Source organism: Oryctolagus cuniculus, chromosome 1, assembly GCF_964237555.1.
Source record: "Oryctolagus cuniculus chromosome 1, mOryCun1.1, whole genome shotgun sequence".
Lineage (NCBI taxonomy): Eukaryota > Metazoa > Chordata > Mammalia > Lagomorpha > Leporidae > Oryctolagus > Oryctolagus cuniculus.
Window position 1 is genome coordinate 191,651,141 of NC_091432.1, and position 20,117 is coordinate 191,671,257.

General features: G+C 36.1%; 1 protein-coding gene and 1 non-coding gene across 9 annotated transcripts in view; one reads left to right on the forward strand and one right to left on the reverse strand.

The window, feature by feature from the left end:
• Nucleotides 1-20,117, reverse strand: part of LINGO2 (leucine rich repeat and Ig domain containing 2) — a 1,403,193-nt gene that overhangs the window by 358,143 nt on the left and 1,024,933 nt on the right. For all 8 annotated transcript variants that reach the window (XR_007923822.2, XR_007923817.2, XR_007923818.2 and 5 more), the window contains one exon: nucleotides 5,707-5,865. The gene's annotated coding sequence lies outside the window, so the exon portion shown is untranslated. The remainder of the gene's footprint in view (nucleotides 1-5,706; nucleotides 5,866-20,117) is intronic.
• Nucleotides 18,691-18,797, forward strand: LOC127484950 (U6 spliceosomal RNA). Its single transcript, XR_007912150.1, has one exon. It is a non-coding gene; the product is annotated as a U6 spliceosomal RNA (small nuclear RNA).

The window sequence follows — 20,117 nt, forward strand, 5'->3', positions numbered from 1 at the left end:
CGCTAGGTGGAGGATTAGCCTAGTGAGCCGCAGCGGTGGCCACTTACTAAGAACTTATGAAATGCCAATCATTTTGCTAAGCGTTTCCTTGGATTATCTAATTTATTTCTGGTGACAAAGGATAAAATACTCTGACATTTGGCTTAAACAAATGGAATTCCAGATAGATATTCTAGACTAGAAATAATAATAATAAATAATTTATAATGTATCAAAACTCCAATGAGTGTATAATTTGACGATCTCATTGAATCTGACAACTGCACGCTAGGCCACTCCATATTAGTGATTGGGGATTGAATCTCTGAGAGGATACCCAAGACCACTTAATGTGTTAATGTCAGATCTGGGATACAAACACAGATCTTACTTAAAGTCAGTATCTACAAACATAATAATTTATAGGTCAATCACCATTTGCTATAGGCCTCCTGCTCAAGAGACAAAAGGGTAACTTTCCAGGATAGAAGCATTCCAATAAATTTCACCCAGATTAGAACACACCCAACAGCCTGGAAAAGGGCAGAGAATGGCAAGTCTTACTTTTTTCTTCCAAGAATGTAAGACCTATGAAAAGTAAGAAATTTGAAGTCTGTGAAAGATTATAGAATATATTTATACATGTGACAGGACATTTAATAAATGTTCTTTTTTTCTTTTTCTTTTATTTTAGATTAAATCTTCTATGCTCATATTTCTTGGGTGTTGTTATATGTCACTCTGATTTAAAAATACCTGTTACAAAGTAATGGTGGTACTGATAATCACAGGAGGATAAAACATACAATAAAATGAATCAAATACTGATGATACTAACAGATATACTTCTTACTGCCAAAAAATACAGAAGTTGCATTTTTTTCCTTAAGCACAGGTTTTGAGATTCATTCAGTCAGCGAGACACAAGACATTTAATCAGTATCTATGAAGCTCTAGAGTTAAGGCTTAAAAAGAGAAAGACAAAGATCCTGGTCTCAAGAATATTACATTTGGGGCTGGTACTGTGGCACAGCATGTAAAGTCGTAGCTTGTGGCACCAGCATCCCATGTGGGCACCAGTTAAAGTCCCAGCTGCTCCACTTACAACCCAGCTCCCTGCTTAGGGCCTGGGAAAGCAGTGGAGGATGGTCCATGTACATGGGCCCCAGCATCCATATAGGAGATCTGGAAGAAGCTTCTGGCTCCTGGCTTTGCATCAGCTTATCTCTGGCCATTGCAGCCATTTAGGGAGTAAACCCACGGATGGAAGACCTCTCTCTCTGTCTCTATCTCTGTCTCTACCTCTCTCTGTAACTCTGTCTTTCAAACAAATAAATCTTTAAAAGTCAGAATATTACATTTTATTGAATAATATTCATGTTTTCCTAAGTATATGTATTTAGAAAAATGTATTCAGATTTCTCCCAGACTGAATAAGAACTTCATTGAAAATAGATGACTCAATTACAAAAATATATTGACTGTGATGTGCTACTCAGGAGCCTTATAGCAATGGTGATTTTCAATAAAATAACTGCAATGAAAGTTATTAACTGAGAGATAGGCATTTCCTCCACTAGAGGTGTTAATGTGGCCTGAATTGCCTCTAAAGCTGCACTGGAGCTCACTTTTTTTCTGTTTTCTGTCCTCTTTGGGTTCCCTTCCCCAATTATCTTCCATAGTCTTAAAGCATCTCTTACTATGTTGACCAAATATGCATTGTAATGGAAAGGACATGATACTTTCAGCAAAATTATTTAATTAGGTTTAAGTAAGCAATACATGCCAATTAGGGTGTTTGCTTCCTAGTCATAAAAAAATTTGCTTGTGATGCATGCTGCAATCCCAAGGACTGAAAAACAGTGATTTATGTGAAGATAAAATGATGAAGGGAAGGAGAAAGGTTGAGAGATGAAAGTCTCCAAAGGGAAATAAAGTAGGGTAGCAGCTTTGTGCATCTTAATTGAAGCATCAATTTCAAGAACAGGATCAGAGTATTATTGTCAAGTGCATAATGAGGGAGAGGGGTGTGTGTGTGTGTGTGAGAGAGAGAGAGAGAGAGAGAGAGGGAGAGAGAGAGGGAGAGAGGGAGGGAGAGGGAGGGAGAGGGAGGGAGAGAGGGAGGGAGAGGGAGAGGGGGAGGGGGAGAGAGAGATATCTAAATGAAATGAGTGCCATCCCTTACATAAAGAGTTTTTGAACCATTTCTGAAAAAGGAGAAAGTGTAAATGTAGAAGTTTATTGGAAAGCACCAACAGACATTCTTTTTGTCAGCATTTAACACAGAAAAACACATGATGTTCGAGGCACTGATGATGCCATATGGTAGAAATCTCAGGACACTTCTGCTTTCATGGAACTGAATGCTCTTTTTATTCCCTCTTTGCATGTGCCTTCTTGACACTGCCCCACCCTCTGCCAGAGTCATTTTTAAAAATATAAATTTGATTATTTCACTTTCTCTAGCAGAGATGTACATGCAAAACACTGTAGCTTAACCACCATCTTTATGTCTAGCTACTTGCATCTCTCTCTATACCACACTGTAAAGTTTTCCATCCTTTGGACACACATGTATTTCCACACTATGGTGATTTTGTGAAATTGTGTTCTGTGCCTCAAATGTCTTCATACCTATTTTTAATTAATAGAAATTCCTCCCCATTTCTTAGCTTACAGCTGAAATGTCTCTTGAACCTCAAAAATCATGTCCCATGCCAATCAGTTTTAACAATTCTTCATCTTAATTTCTGGAGAACTTAGCTTGGATCATTTCTCTAAGAATTCCAGCTCTGGGGCTGGCATTATGGTGCAGCAGGTGGAACATGGCCCAAGCATTTTAGCCCCTGCCACCCATGTACAAGACCTAGAAGAAGCTACTGGCTTTGGCCTTTCTCAGCCCTGGCCACTGGGGCCACCTGGGGAGTGAACCAGTGGATGGAAGACTCTCTCTTTCAACCTCTCTCTCTCTCTCTTGCTCTGTTTCTCTCTGTTTCTTCCTCTCTCTATATATAACTTTGAATTTCAAAGAATAGGTCAATTTTTTAAAAAATTTAGTTCCCTTTGCCTGGAGAGAGCTGTTCACATATGTGTTTTGTTCATTTGTGTTATTTGTGGTTGTGAACTGAGGATGGAGCAGGTGAGGGCTGATAATTTGTTTTTGGCCCCATACTGTTTTACATGTGGTAGGTATTCAATAAATGTTTGTAATGTAAAGGTAAATAAATATGCAGCCAGAAAGTATTTGAATATTCGGGAGACTTTTCACGATATAATCTGCTGTCCTGCTAACTTTTCAAGATTTTATTTTAGAAGGTAGGAGCATAGGAAGAGACGCACAATCCAGAGTGCTTATTGCCCTCTGCAGAGGGCGAGGTAAATACTTTACACACAAGTGTTACTAAGATGTTGTATGAGCCACCTTGAAGACTACATATCCCATCACACATGGCACGCTATCCTCAGAGGTGCTCTGGAACCACTAACCAGCCTGACCCTCGCCTTGTCTATGCTGTTTATATGGCTTAGTGTTGCCTCCATGTAAGAGCATATAATAATGTGACTCTGGGTGAGGCAGTCTTTCCTTAAGGATGCATTAAACAAGACAAGTTATTTCTAAGCACTATAGTTTTGATGTTAACTTCAGAGAAACAGAACGGGAAGCCTTGACACTGTTTTTACTCTACAGAGAAGATAGCACACATCACCATAAAAACTGCAACTGCAATTCATACGACAGAGAACAAAAAATGACTTCAAAACTAACATGAACTACAAAATTCTAATGTATAAAATTTCGATTAATCTTCAAATAGTTAAATAGATGGTCAGATCTATCTTCTAGAGGATACTTCTAAATCATATATTTCTATATTGAACTGGCATATATCCTTTATACATACTAATTTACAAAATTCACTTCAAAGAGACCTGTGAACAAATATATGTTTCCTTATAATATTTGTATCAAAATTACATGTTATACACTTTCCCCATTTTGATGGCTTTTACTGTTTAGAAATGTAAAGTATCCTAAAGAATGGAAACATATTTCACAAATGAAGGAGAGCTCTTCTTTTGTGCCAAGAAAAATAATTACTATTTATACTATCATATCACTTGATTACCTTCAAAAGAGACAATTTTATTTCCCCCTTTTCATCTTCTTTTGTAACTCAAAGATTATTGCCATGCAACCCAATATTGTTGAAAATATTGAAATTAACATAACTGGGATGAACTTTATTTGGACTCAGAAATAAAGAATTATAAGCTTAAGACTATGGTGATCTATCATGAAATATTTTTGCTTTAATTATGTGTTAGATCCTAATCCTATGAAGCATAAAACTGAATTGCACTTTCTCTCACCCACACATTCCGCTTTCTGACATTGCTTTTATTTTTTTTTTTTTGTTTTGCAGGCTGACATAATTCTTCTAAATGTGGATAACTCACCTTGCCACTAAACAGGACAGAAATTTTCAATGGCTTAGTTTATGAAACAAAGATTTCTGCCTTAAATTTGGTGACTTACGCTATTTTCAACAGATTTGAAATTTGTCACTCTGGGCTTTATGCTTGCATTCTATCATCTAATAGACAAATATGTCATTATGGAATTGGGAAAGTGGGAAAGGAAGTTTATTAAATTCTAGAGAATAGGTTGCATTCAAAATTTTGGAAGTCTTCATTTACAATCAATCATGTTAGATTATATCTTAGTGACCGCGTTCCTTTTTACTTTATCTTCATAAAATAAGGAAGCTATATCTGTAAAAAGCATAAAGAGCTCAAACTGTAATGATGTAGAATAACCTTCCCCCCATTGTTTCCTAAATTAATAGATTTTACTTATATTTTCTCTGTTTCATATTTCAACTTAAGATCTTACTTTGAGATGCATTAAATTTAAAGAAGTTGTTAATGTTTTGATGGTCTTAAATTCAGAAGGTAAGAATAACTTGTGGTTTCCTCAAGTAATTGTTAGTAAAGTTTTTAAATAATAATGTAGGATAGAAGATAATTAAAGAGGAAAAAATTCTGACAAAATTATTGATAATAGTTGACAGGAATTTCCAGAATAAAATAGAAAAATCAATTAAAAATACTTCAATAAGATTATAATACTTTAAGTTCTTGGAGCCACAGTATTAATATAATATGCCATGGTATCATCATCTTAAAAATATACAAATATCATTTAGAATAAATATGTTCAAATAAGTAAAAGGCAACATAATTGTATAATATTTAAATTGGAATAATATTGAAGCAAATATGTATATATAAAAATTAATATGCCAGCAACTAATATTCCTGTTTTTACCTTTTATAATATATAAATACTTAAAGACAACACTTTTCCCACTGTACCCTCAAAAGCTGCAATTGTTTATTTCATTAGCATTAACCATTAGTTACTTAAAAAGAAAATCAGCAATAGTTTATAATTTTTGGCTATTGTACTAAACTAGTATCCACAGTATTCTTGTGCCTGCTTTAAGTGTATCTTACAATAGCTTCTCTCTCCTCTTGAAAGAAAAGGAATTCAGTTGCTACTATATATATATTCTCCTGAATCCATGAGACCCCAATTCTTCAACAACCTATTCAATGGATTTAGAAAATAAACAGAAAAGCTATACATTGTTCAATACATGTTGACAGCACACTAAAGCCTTTAGAGAAAGTGATAAATGATCAAATGTATTCCTCAAACCTTACCTGGTTTACTCTTTTCAAAAATCCAATCCTTGCCGCCTACTATGCAAAGCTCTTGGCCACTGGGTGAAATCCAAACTGGATAGCTGATCATGATAATTCCAACATGTCATAGTCAGTAGCATCTCTCAGAGTTCCATAAGCCAATTGCTTGAAAGAAACCTGCAAAAACCAAGATATTTCTACTTTTTAACTGAAAAATGGTGAACCATGTCTTAAGTCCAAGAGGTATCACTAATGAATCAACAAGGGGTTCATAAAGCAGTGTTTGAGAACTATAAATGCCTCACAAGATGCTGATAACATTAACCTGGAAGATTGAAGCATATATCCTACAAAAGATGTTTTGGCAGAGTGAATTTTTTTCATCTTGTTATTATTGATCTACTTAAGGTACTTAATAAACATTACTGATATTAAAATGCACATGTTATAGCATGTTCCTCTTCTGTATGTAGATCACCATTCACAGTATTGAAATTATTGTTGTGACTCTTCTTATTATGATCTCAGGGTTAAGTGGGTAATGAAATACAACAGGTAAACTTATCAGTAGCTACAGAAAAATCATCATGATGGTGTGGACCAACAAAAGTTTGATTTGTGAATTCTGACAATCTGGTCTATGTCATCAATCCTGGTATCAAAATTGGGTTACCTGTAGAGGATAAGGCACAAGAAATACCTTTGGGGCTACATATGCAGTGTGGCAAATTCAGCAGCCACCATCATTTATACTAAAATACAGACTATAAGATGGTAACAGACATGAAAACATTGAAGCCACAGTTTGCACACAAAGGATTGAGTGGAGCTAAGTAATTAAATAACTAATATGGGGGCAATTTATCATATATTTAATAGCTTACTTGTTTACTTACATGCATATGAGTAAATATGGTATTTAACTGCATTACTGGAGAGCTTCCAAGATGGCAGAGTAGGGAGGCAGCTTACTGCTCTAGTCTAGGAGAATATACTTTTAAAAAAGTGGAGACAGTGTAGTCTCAAGGAAGAGTCAGGGAGAAAACAGCAAAGGAAACTCTATGCAAATTAAAGGGACACAGTGGACCTATGTGGAGGGTGTGTATACCCAGAACTCAGGACCACAGTAGCTGAGAGCCTATGCACCAGTATTGGAAAGTGAATTGAGACCAGACTATAGCAGCCCAAGCCACTGGTGATAAAGCCGCAGGAAGAGCCTACAGAGAACCTGGTATGGAGCCCCACTGGGGATAGTGTACCTGCCAAGAGGAGCAAAAAAGAAAAAAAAAAAAGTAGGGACACGTTTCTCTCTCCCTGATCACCTTAAAACAGCATCCTGTAACATGCTGATAGAGCAGGAGACATTTTGGACATCTGTAACAGAAGCGCCAGGTCATGTGCATTCCTGGCAACCAGTCGAGTGGAGACCCCTGATTCTGGTGGGGAAAACTAAAAGGGGCTGAGTGCTCATGACTGTAGGAGGCTTGTGTGCTGGGACTATGAAAAAAACTGAGGCTGTGTGGGAGGATTCACAGTGTGGCTAGGACTTTAGGAAGTCACTGTGGGAGTCTCCACAGACTCAGGGCTTCCTGGTGAGGGACACTGCTGAGGAATCTGAGCTTACACTCAGGGCTGAACAGATCCTTTGTGTGATCCTTGGGACAGTGTGGATGAATATCATATCCACTGGAGCTAGTGCTCAGGTACTGATAGCCTTTGAGGAGAGGAGCTCAGCTGAGCAGAATAAACTTCCCTTCTGATTAAGAAAAAAAAAAAAGAGAAGATTTACCTCACCAAAACTGGGTATGTCACTGCAGACATGCCCTTCACCCTGGCTCCCTGGCCACACCCACCATACCCCTCTAGATATTCACTGAAAGCAGACAGTCCACTTATTGACAGAGAGGCATAGTACAAAGATAAAAGCCACCACAGTGAAAAAAAAAAAAAAACAACGAAGAAACCAAGGAGTATCTCCATAAATGTTGAATAACAAATGCACCAATTCAAGAAACAACAATAAGGGAGACAACATGATGCCCCCAAAAGAACATAAGACTTTAATACTAGATTGTGCAGATGATGAGATTAAAGAAATGCCAGAAATGGAATTCAAAAAATTGATCATAAGATTACAAAGAAGTAATTAGAAGCAAATATAGAAAATTTTGAAACCCATACAAGACATGAAAAAATTTCTCCCACAAAATTGAGATCTTAAAGAGAAATTAAAGTGAAATGAAAAATTCAATTGAACAAATCAAAAATACAGCGGAAAGCCCAAAAAACAGAATAAGTGAAGTAGAAGAAAGAATATCTGACTTAAAAGACAAAGCATAGGAAATTATACAATCAAATAAAAAATAAGTGGAGAAAATCAGAAAACTAAAAAACACTGTTGAGAATCTATGGGTTCTAGGAGTTCCTGAAGTCATGGAAAGAGAAAAAGGATTAGAAGGACTTTTTAGTGAAATAATAACAGAAAACTTCCCTAATTTGGAGAAATAAAGGGACATCTAAGAAGCACATAGAACTCCTAATAGATGTGACCAGAAAATATCTTTACCATGACACATTGTAATTAAACTAACCACAGTAAAACAAAGAAAAGATTCTAAAGTGTGCAAGAGAAAAATGCCATATTACTTTGAAAGGATCTTCAATTAGACTCACAACAGACTTCTCATCAGAAACCCTACAGGCTAGGAGAGAATGGTGAGATATATTCCAAGTGTTCAGAAAAAAAACCTGTCATCCCAGAATATTATATCCTGCAAAGCTTTCATTTATGAAGGAATGTGAAATAAAGACCTTCATATCAAACAGAAATTGAAAGAATATGTCACCACCCATCCAGCCCCACAAAAGATGCTTAAGGATGTGCTATACACAGAAACACAGAAACATGGTCATCACTACAAAAGAAGGTAAAGGAAGAAAATCTCACAGTAAAAGTTCAAAGAAAATTCAAAGAAAAAAATAGGAATATTTTTGGGAAAATGGCAGGACAAAGTTGTTACTTATCAATAGTCACCTTGAATGTAAATGGCCTCAACTCTCCATTTAAAAAACACAGATTTGCTGAATGGATTAAAAAACAAAACCCATTTATTTGCAGCCTACAAGAAACACATCTCACAAACAAAGATGCACACAGACTGAAAATGGAAGGAAGGAAAAAGATGTTCCATGCCAACAGAAACCAAAAAAGAGATGGTATAGCCATCCTAATATCAGACAAAATAGACTTTAACACAAAAACTGTTAAAAGAGAGAAAGAAGGATATTATGTAGTGATTGAGGGATCAATTCAATAGGAAGATGTAACTATTATAAATGAATATGTCCCTAATTACAGGGCAACTGGCTAATTAAAAGAAATGTTAAGGGATCTAAAGGGAGACACAGACTCCAATACAATAGTAATGGGGGACTTCAATACCCCACTTTCAGCAATGGACAGATCAACTAAACAGAAAATCAGCAAAGAAATAGCAGAGTTAATTAACACTACAGACCAAATGGACCTAATGGTTATCTATAGAACTTTTCATCCTACAGTTGCAGAATACACATTTTTTTCACCAGTGTATGGAACTTTCTCTAGGATTGACTACATACTAGGCCATAAAGCAAATCTCAGCAAAATAAAAAAATAGAAATGCATCTTCTCAGACCACAATGCAATGAAACAGGAAATCAGCAACTTAGGAATCTCTAGAACATATGCAAACACATGGAGACTGAACAACATGCTCTTGAATGAACAGTGGGTTATAGAAAAAATCAAAAATCAAAAGAGAAATCAAGAACATTTCTAGAAACAAATGAAGATGACAACACAACATATCAAAACTTGTGGGATATAGCAAAAGCAGTGTTAAGAGGAAAATTTACAGCAATTGCTGCCTACATCAGAAATTGGAAAGGTACCAAATAAATGAGCTATCAATGCATCTCAAGGATTTAGAAAAACAACAGCAAACCAAACCCAAACTAGTAGGAGAAAATGAATAACTAAAATTAGAGAAAAAAAATCAACAAAATTGTATCTAAAAATTATAAAAGATTAGCAAAACAAAGAGCTGATTTTTTGGAAAACTCAACAAAATTGACACACCATTGGCCTAACTAACCAAAAAAGGAGAGAGAATACCAAAATCAGTAAAATTACAGATGAAAAATGAAATGTAACAACAGACACCACAGAAATAAAAATAATCATCAGAAATTACTACAAAGAGCTGTTTTCCATCAGAGTGGGATAACTAGAAGAAATTGATAGATTCCTGGACACATACAACCTACCTAAATTTATCCATGAAGACACAGAAAACCTAAAAAGACCCATAAACAAGATGAAAATTGAATCAGTAGTAAAGATCTTCCCAAGAAAGAAAACCCAGGAGTTTGGAAAAGTAGCAGGATATAAAATCAATACATAAAACCAGAAAGCAATGTCAAGGCTGAGAATAAACTTCTAAGATCAACCCCATTCACAATAGCTACAAAAAAAATCAAATACCTTGGAATAAATTTAACCAAGATGTCAAAGATCTCTACGATGAGAATTACAAAACATTCAAGAAAGAAATAGAAGAAGATACAATAAATTGGAAAAACCTTCCATGTTCATGGATTGGAAGAGTCCATATTACCCACATGTCCATTCTTCTGAAAGCAATTTACAGATTCAATATAATACCAATCTAGACACCAAACATATTTTTCTTAGATCTAGAAAAAAATGATGCTGAAATTCATATGGAAACACACGAGACCTTGAATAGATAAAGCAATCTTTTAAAACAAAAACAAAGCCAGAGGTGTCACGATACCAGATTTCAAGACACTACAAAGCAGTGGTAATTAGAACAGTCTGGTATTAGTATAAAAACAGATAGATGGACCAATTGAACAGAATAGAAATGCCAGAAATCAGTCCAAGCATCTACAACTAACTTATATTTGACCAATGAGCTAAAACCAATCCCTGGAGTAACGACAGTCTCTTCAACAGATGGTGCTGGAAAAACTGGATTTCCACATGCAAAAGTATGAAGCAAGACCAGTACCTTACATCTTACACCAAAATCCACTCAACATGGATTAAATATCTAAATCTATAACCCTATGCTGTCAAATTATTAGAGAATATTGGGGAAACCCTGCAAGACACTGTCACGGGCAAAGAGTTCTTGTAAAAGATCGCAGAGGCACAGGCAATTAAAGTCAAATTAACAAGTGAGGTTATATCAAGTTGAGAAGTGTCCGTAGGGCAAAAGAAAACACTGAGCAAAATGAAAAGGCAACCAACACAATGGATGAAATTATTTTCAGACTATGCAACTGATAAAGGATTAATAACCAGAATACACAATAGATCAAGAAACTAAACAACAATAAAACAAACAGCTCAGTTAAAAAATTGGCAAAGGACTTAAACAGACATTTTTCAAAAACGGAAATACAAATGACCGACAGACACATGAAAAAATGTTCAGGTTCACTATCTATAAGAGAAACACAAATCAAAACTACAATGAGGCTTACCTCACCCTACTTAGAATGGCTTTCATGCAGAAATCAACAAGCGACAAATTCTGGCAAGGATGTGGGGAAAAAGGTACCCTAATCAACTGTTGGTGGGAATGTAAACTGGTAAAGACACTATGGAAGACAGTAAGGAGATACCTCAAAAATCTGAATATAGTCCTCCCATATGACCCAGCCATCCCACTCCTGGGAATTTACCCAAGGGAAATGAAATTAGTAAATAAAAGAGTTATCTACACCATCATGATTATTGCAGTTCAATTCATAATAGATAAGACCTGGAATCAACCTAAGTGCCTATCAACTGAAGACTGGATAAAGCAATTATGGGATATTTACACTACAGAATACTACAAAGCAGTAAAAAATGAAATCCAGTCATTTGCAACAAAATGGATGAATTTTGAAAACATCATACTTAGTGAAATAAGCCAGTCCCAAAGGGACAAATACTATATGTTATCCCTGATCTGTGAGAATAGTGCACCTAAAACCGAATCAGTAGAAGAAAAAATGACACTTGGAGAGGGGATGACTTGAGCTGCCCTTGTCTTGACTGTTGAGGAACAGTTTCATTTTTGTTTTGTTTTGTTTTATTTTTCTTCACCCTATTTGTTGAACTCTACTTAACAGAGTTAAGCATATATACATAAAGTCAATTGAGGATGGATCTCAGTAAAAAAATAAGAGCAGGAATAACAGAGGGAGGAGGAAGTTTTTAACTGTAAAGCTGTGTAGTTCTGCATACATTCCTATGGACTTACTTCTAAGAGTACAATTTAAAAAAAATTGTCATGGGACTCCAAATCCCATTAAACTGGGTGGTAAAAATGGCATCTTAAGTGTTAAAGTGAACATACAGATAGGATTAAGTGTTAAATGATCATATAAAAAAGATAAAGTATCTGGTAATAATAATAGATAATATTAAAAAGGAGAGAATGTTCCAACATGGGAAGCAGTCCATAGCAGACTCATAGGTTGACAATCACTTTAAATAACTCTCTGACTCAGAATCAGATCTTAAGGCTTCCTGATCTGGCTGAAAAGTCCGTGAGCATTTCATGCATGGAAAGTCAAGACACTGTGGCAAAAAAAAAAAAAAATGTTCTATAGGAAGGATCTCTGTGAGTAAGACTCCAGCAGAAAGAAGTAGCCATTGAAGAAGGATGTACTTTTCCCTAAAGGGGGCAGAGAACTTCTACTTTGCTTATGGCCTTGTCTAAATACTGACAGAGTTTGTGGTTTCAAAAGTTTCCATAGCCTAGGCAGCTCATGTCAAGAGCCTTGGGTGGTCACTGATGTCATACATAAGAGTGTTAGTTGTTAAATTAACAACAGGAGTCATTGTGCACTAACTCCCTATGCAGGACCTCTGTCCTCAATGAATTATATTGAGAGTTAACTGTAAAACGAGTTCTCAGACAGTTTTTTTTGTGTGTGTGTTCGTGTATGTGCAAATTAAAATCTTTACTTAGTATAGAGTTGGTCTTCTGTGTGCAAACTTAATTGAAAATGAATCTTAATGTAGAATGGGACAGGGAAGGGGAGAGGGAGGAGAAGGAGCAGTGTGGATGTGGGTGGAAGGGCAGGTATGGTGGAAGAATAAATATATTCCTAAAGTTGTACTTATGAAATTTACATTCCTTAAAAATAATTTAATTAATTAACTGATAAAAATAAACTGCATGTTTGACTTATATTCACAGAGGAAAACTGCAAAATCAACAACTCTTACTGCACTCCTCCCACTCAAACGACTAACTCTGTTCCTTAGAAGTTTAACAAGGTATTAATGAACAGAATTTCTTAGAGTTATAACCAGGGTAGGTTCTAATAGCTACTAGATTTTTTTACCACAACAACCATATACAGAAAAGCATACACAAAACAAGTTTATCACTGTTTTAGGGCTGAGAGTTTATCCTAAGTCTGTAGGGACACTCATGTGAGAGAATGTTTTGTAGCTTCATAGACACAGGTGCAAAACAGTTTTTAACAAGTCACAAAATAACTCAACATGCACCTGTGATTAGAGACTCATGTATTCCCAGAAGTCATGGAATCTCCATTAAAAAGGCATAGCAATGAAAAAAATTCAAAAAAATAAAATAAAAAAGGCATAGCAATGAAATATCCTACTGTGCCATTTCAGCAAGAATGGACAGATAATCAGGAGTTGAAGACAAACACATAAATGTACTAAAATGCAACATTTCAAAATAACTCCTAAAGAAAGATATGTGTCTGGGTATTAGATATCCATGATTCAATTTAAAACAGGAATGTTATGTTGATGCTATCAATGATACAAATAAGTACTGTAAGATTCACACTTGCACACATACACAGCTTCAGTTTTCTGTTTTGTTATTTTTAAAGTTTATTAGGGGGAGGGAGGGTAAGGGGTAAGACAGGGAGAGGGAGAGGGAGAGGGAGAGGGATGGGAGAGGAAGAGGGAGAGAGAGAGAGAAACAGAGAGAGAGAGAGAGAAAGAGAGAGAGAGAGAAACATAGAAGACAGAAGAGAGATACCATCCACTGGTTCAATCTCCAAATATCTGAGACAGCCAGGAGCAAAGCCAAGAGTTGCAAACACAATCCAGAACTCTCATGTGGGTGGCAGGAACTCAATTAATTGAGCCATCACTGATGTTTCCTAAGGTCTGAATTGGTGGCAAGCTAAAGTCAGGAACCAGAGCCAAGAATTGAACCAGGCACTCTTACATGAGAATCAGGTGTCTTAATTTCTAGGCCAAATAGCTGCTTCCTACACTTGGCTAAAATTTTCAAATCTGTTGATCCAAGCTCTGGTATTAGCCTAAAAACTTACGCAACTCTAGATATGAATTGGTTTCACTCATGCCAATAACCTTTCTACGTCTTATTTTCTTTGAGTTTTGCCTAAAAGTCATCAAATCAACCATTTTATAAAACAAAACTTTTCATGAGTGGTAATGTTTTTCTGTTCTCTTGAGGCTCATGATGGATGTGGGACAAAGCCATACACAGGTGTACCAGATGACAGAGAAATGTTTATAACATAATGCCTAAGATAAAAAAAGTAGCTTTGAAGGGAGAAATTTTTTAAAGCTGATTGCTTTGAAAGTGATCATCTGTGACCTAGTGCCACTTCTCATACTTTGCTTCTGCTCATTTTTTTTTCTTTTTGAAAAAGTGAAAATAAGTCAGCGGAGCTACTTGTTTTATAAAATGTCTTTATTTCATTACAGAAATGGTGCTATTGATCTATTCTCAGAAGGGGTCAGTTTTATGCATTTTCTTTTTCAGTAGTTATAGTTTTCCACTGATCATTGATCACCACTTTATTTATTAACATGTTTTTTCATTTCATAAGTTTAACTTGGAACCTTTGTTGTGCTAGGCATGGGATTAGGTGCTACAGATATGAAATGAAAAGACACATATTCTCCCCATGGAAAGATTATTTTGTATTCTATTCTGATTTCTCAACATTTACTCAAAACTAAGAAGAGTAGCAATATTGGATTCAATCAAAATTATTAGACTTGTTTTATAACTAATCAGCTATGTGATCAGATCAGGGAATTCTATGAAGTTTGTCAGTGAGTACAACCATTTAAACCAAAGGAAATCTACAATGTTGTTATCAACTCACATGGATGATGCATGTGGAGTTTTTACTGGATGTGATGATTTTGCATCACTCTTAAGTCTTCCATAAACTGATTTCACTGTTTTAAAACGGTTCAGAAAACCTAATCTGTTAGGTTTTGATGTTACATTAACATTTCTGGTATTCAACACAGAGTCATTATCTCCCAACTGCTATGCATAGAAATAAAATACACTCCTGAGTGGACTACATTATAACCAAGTTAATTTATGTGTAAGAAGGAAGAACCAGGCAACTTTTTTTTACTTTTTTTTTACATTATTATACCATTTTTTTCTGAAAAAGGATACATATATATAAACATATCACACACACATACATATATATATATGTGTATATATATAATTAAATATATTTATTTTGTAAAAAAGAAGACCATGGGGGTGGTCACAAATACCAATTACATAAGAAAATTTGAAACCATATCTTGATACTGATTTTGATTATGAAATGAAAATATGCTTAAAATAATTCTCCACTAATCCCTATCCAAATATATTATTTAACAAGAAAATAATAAAAACAAAAGGTAAGGACAATGATTATTAAAGTACTCCTGGTAAGTAAATGATATTTTCTAAAATAAAGATGTTTTCTAGGTGGTTTAATATTTTTTTCTATTTTTTTCATCTTATGATGTTTTCTTTGCCTCTGCTTATTACTTGGATGAGTAGTCTGAAAATAAGCTATTTTTAAAAAAATCTTATTTGGGGGAAACATTATTTATGAAATGAATTAAATGAATGCAATTTTATTATATGTAAAGTATACCTCAATAATGTTGATTTAAATACTTTCGAAATGAATTTTTGGCAATGTTCAAAAAGTTCCAGATAGGACCCTAGAACACAGAAGTGCAGGTAAAATGTTGGGGTGCCAGATTGAGTCACTGAAGCCCCACTTTTGTTCCAGCTCCCTGTTAATACATCCAGGAAAGCAGCAGAGCATGGTCCAAGTGCCTGGGCCTCTGTCACTCATGCAGAAGACCCAGATGGACAGCTAGGCACTTGACTTCAACTCTAGCTGTTGAGGCCATTTGGGGAATGTAATGGTAGATGAAGGATATCTCCCCCCCCTCCCCCTTCTCTAACTTTGTCTTCCAAAGAAATATTTTTCTTTTTGGACAGGCGGAGTGGATAGTGAGATGTGGGGAGCAACTCAGACTAGACTGTTACTGGAATTAAGACTTATTCTATGCATCTGCTCTCCCACAATATGGCGCTGAGAAGGGAGTAACAACTTCTACGCAGCTGCCTCCAGTTCAACCAATAAACTCTAGGACCTGCTCCTGATTGGAGGAGAGCAGCGTACTCAGCGTGTGGGTAGCAGAGTTGGGATTGGTGGAAGAGGACTATAAAGGAGGAGAGAGACAACATGCACCAGGAACATCTATCTGAAGGAACACCTGTGCAGCCCCCGAGAGAGCCGGCCGGCGGTGTGCCGCTCCCCCGCGGAAGTGGGGAAAGTGGCAGGGGGAACCGCCCTTCCACGGAGGTGGAAGGGTCGGTAGCCAACCCGGGAAGAACCAGCAGCAAACCCGGGGAGGGCCGAGCAGACAAAAGAACAGCGAAGGGTCTAGTGTCGTTCCTCCGTGAAGAGGGGGAGCGACAGTGAGAGAGAGAGAGAGAGAGAGAGACAGAGAAAGGTCTTCCTTTTGCCGTTGGTTCACTCTCCAATGGCTGGCACACTGCGGCAGGCACACCGCGCTGATCTGAAGCCAGGAGCCAGGTGCTTCTCCTGGTCTCCCATGGGGTGCAGGGCCCAAGGACTTGGGCCATCCTCCACTGCACTCCCTGGCCACAGCAGAGAGCTGGCCTGGAAGAGGGGCAACTGGGAATGAATCCGGCGCCCAGACCAGGACTAGAACCCGGTGTGCCAGCGCCGCTAGGTGGAGGATTAGCCTATTGAGCCATGGCGCTGGCCCCAAATAAATAAATTAAAAAAAAAAAAAAAACCTGTTATACATGAATTTAAATAATACCAAAATAAAATTAAAAAAAATTAAGCATATGGGAGGGGGGAGTCTTCAAGAAGTCCATGGGAAATGTGTATATTAGATAAAGGTGCCTGGATTTCAGTTTTTACTGGCACCAAATGAACTTCTTTAATTTCATTTTCCATGAACTTTTGGAAGTGCTCTCGTATGCACAGAATGCTTTTCTTTTGTTTCTTGGTCTCACCTTAAGTGGTCTGTGATTGAATTTTTCAGTCTGCCTTTCCTTATGCACACCACTACCACCCTTTTAGTCTATCTTATTGCTTTGAAGAAAGCTTTCCAATGGATCTCCTCAGCACTTAGGCACTCATTTTATATGCTATTGATTTCTATGTGTTGAAATGTTGTTATTTAAATGTTATCTCAAGGATGTGTTTCATCTTCCCCATGGAGGCATGGTGCACACCTCTGTATAGCCAAGAGAGCTAAAAGAATGCTTAGTATTCTGAGTTCAGTGCATCTCAGAAGTGAATGTTGTGCATTTTGTAAATTTATATCTGTGTCCCCAATTTTAAAATCATCTAAAATATAATCATTAAGAATGCCAGAATAAATAGATTGATAATGATCACAGTTATGAGGCTTTCTGTCTTAGAAATTCCAGATCTGTCCCTTTTTATCAATGATTCTTGGAAAATAACATGTTCCATCATTGTTTCAGTCACAAAATTATTGCTTTTAAATTCTTTTCCTTTTTTTCTCCACTTAATCAGAGGTAAAGTTTACAGATTAATTCTCAGAAGGCAGAAGTCATCAACAATCATTAATACTTCTAAGGGCAAGTGACTATCTGATATGAAGTTTCTCACATTTTTTCAAAAACTGTGTGAAAGAGGTACTGTAACAATGTCACTTTACAGTGATGAAAATAATGATCATAAGGCTAAGTTACTTGCCCAAGGACATACAGATTTTGAAAACTGGAGCTGATATTCCAATGTAGTTAGTTGATAGCAATGTACTATCAATTATTTTAGATTATAACAGAATGAAGCTGAGTGATACAGTCAATCAAAAGCTCAATGTTGGAGAAGTGAGGTGATATATCAAAGGTCATTCAGACCATAATAGGATGTGAATGACTACCTAAACTCATGGCACTCGAGTCTGTCTAATACACAGCATGGGATCTAAACAATTTTATGGATTTCCAATTCCCTTGATTTTAAAGAACTGTGCTTTGAGTCTTTGAGTAGATTTTTGTTTCAGAAAGAAGACAGAAAGCTCAATAACCAAAATAATAGAATTTCCCAGTACATACTTTTTAATGAGCTTAATTTTCTGAAAGTAAGCCATGATCTCTCTGCCTCTCTCTCTCTGTGTCTCTCTATTTCCCTCTCCCCTACCTCTTATTTTTGTTTCCTTTATCTTTTATCCAATGAAAAATACTATAGACACAATGAGACAATTATATTGATAGATTGTGAAAAAGTATGTGATTAAAATATAAATAATACAGTGGTATCTCATTGATGTTAATTTTATATTAACTACATTATTAGTAATCAAAGTTCAAAAAATCTTCCAAAATATTCATTTGATATTATTTTCATTTCTGAACCCAGGAGAAAGCTCCTTAGGTGACAAACAACAAGATCAAGGGCAATTCTATCAATACTTGAGAACCCAGGGTTAAATTAATACTCAAATAATTCTCCATGTTTCCTTTTTGCATAGAGATTCCTGATACTAAATTTGATTAATATATAGAAACTTCCAACTAAAATACACCATATTCTTGTTTTCATTTTCTTTGGTGAGGCATCAATCATACTCCAAAATTTTCCACAACTGTGCTCGCTTCGGCAGCACATATACTAAAATTGGAACGATACAGAGAAGATTAGCATGGCCCCTGCGCAAGGATGACACGCAAATTCGTGAAGCGTTCCATATTTTTATGGAGCATTTTCTTTTGATAAAAAGAAAAATGTCATGGGCTGCAGGCTTTCATCACTTCTCCTCACCAGGTCCAATAATATGCTTATAACACTAGTGCCAGTTATTTTATTTGATAAAGTTTATTATGGTATTTGTATATTTGTTTGCATTCCAATTTTGTTCAATAATGAGTGTGTAAAATGCTTCTGAGAAATAAATGTAAATACTAATGTACAAAAAAAAAAAATTTTCCACAACTGAAATTTTCTCTTCCTTTTCTTGGTCTTTTCTTCTTTCCACTTTCCCTCTTTCCTTCTTTTCTCCATGTTCCTTTTTTTCCTTCTGTACATCCTCCCATCTTTTTCTTCCTTTTCATCTCTTTCATTTAAGTACTATTTGGGCATCTATTAGATTCTATGTTATATACTGGTTCTGAGGACAAGTACAAAGACTCAGTTCCTACTCAGGTATACTACTCATGTTCTGGTAGTATGCACAGGGCACTCAACCAATATATTCTGGAATAACAGTAGGGATTGAGTCTGCATTTACTACTTCAAAACATGTTAAGCTTGACTATGAAAAAAAGTTTGTAATTTGACTCTGTTTGGTTTAGGCTGGCTTGGCATATTCAGAACTTAACAAATAAAGGTAGCATCCAATACTTAACATACTCAAAGTTTTCTATGATTTAGACAAAGTTCTTTTAAACTCTCAGTGTTTACAAACTGAAATACTTCAGGGCCAGGAGCATTACTTAAATCTAAGTACAGCTTGATTTATTTTGAAATGGAATCAGAGAGCCAGTTACTGGTGAGCTGGAGAGAGTAAGCTTAGCCTAAGGACATTACAAACAATATTTGAACCATCTTTGCCAGAAACAACACATTTCTGGACTAGTCTTGGGCCTTGTCAACCAGTTTGAGTTCCTCCTTTATAACTACTGAGAGGTCATCATCCACTGCTACATACATATTGATGCAATCCTCCTGCCTTTAGGCAAAATACACGGCAGGTAAAAACTTCCCTCTAATAATTCTTTTCAGTGGGAAAAACCAGCACTATCTGGTCTGGCTCACCCAAATTATCAGTGGGGTTAGTAATGTAAGTTCATGGGCCATGCCTCAGATTTAATTAATCAGCATTTCAGAAATGATATTGAGGATTCTTTTTTTTTTTAACTTTTATTTAGTAAATATAAATTTCCAAAGTACAGTTTATGGATTACAGTGGCTTCACCCCCCATTACTTCCCTCCCACTCGCACCCCTCCCATCTCCTGCTCCCTCTCCCCTTCCATTCACATCAAGATTCATTTTCAAATATCTTTATATGCAGAA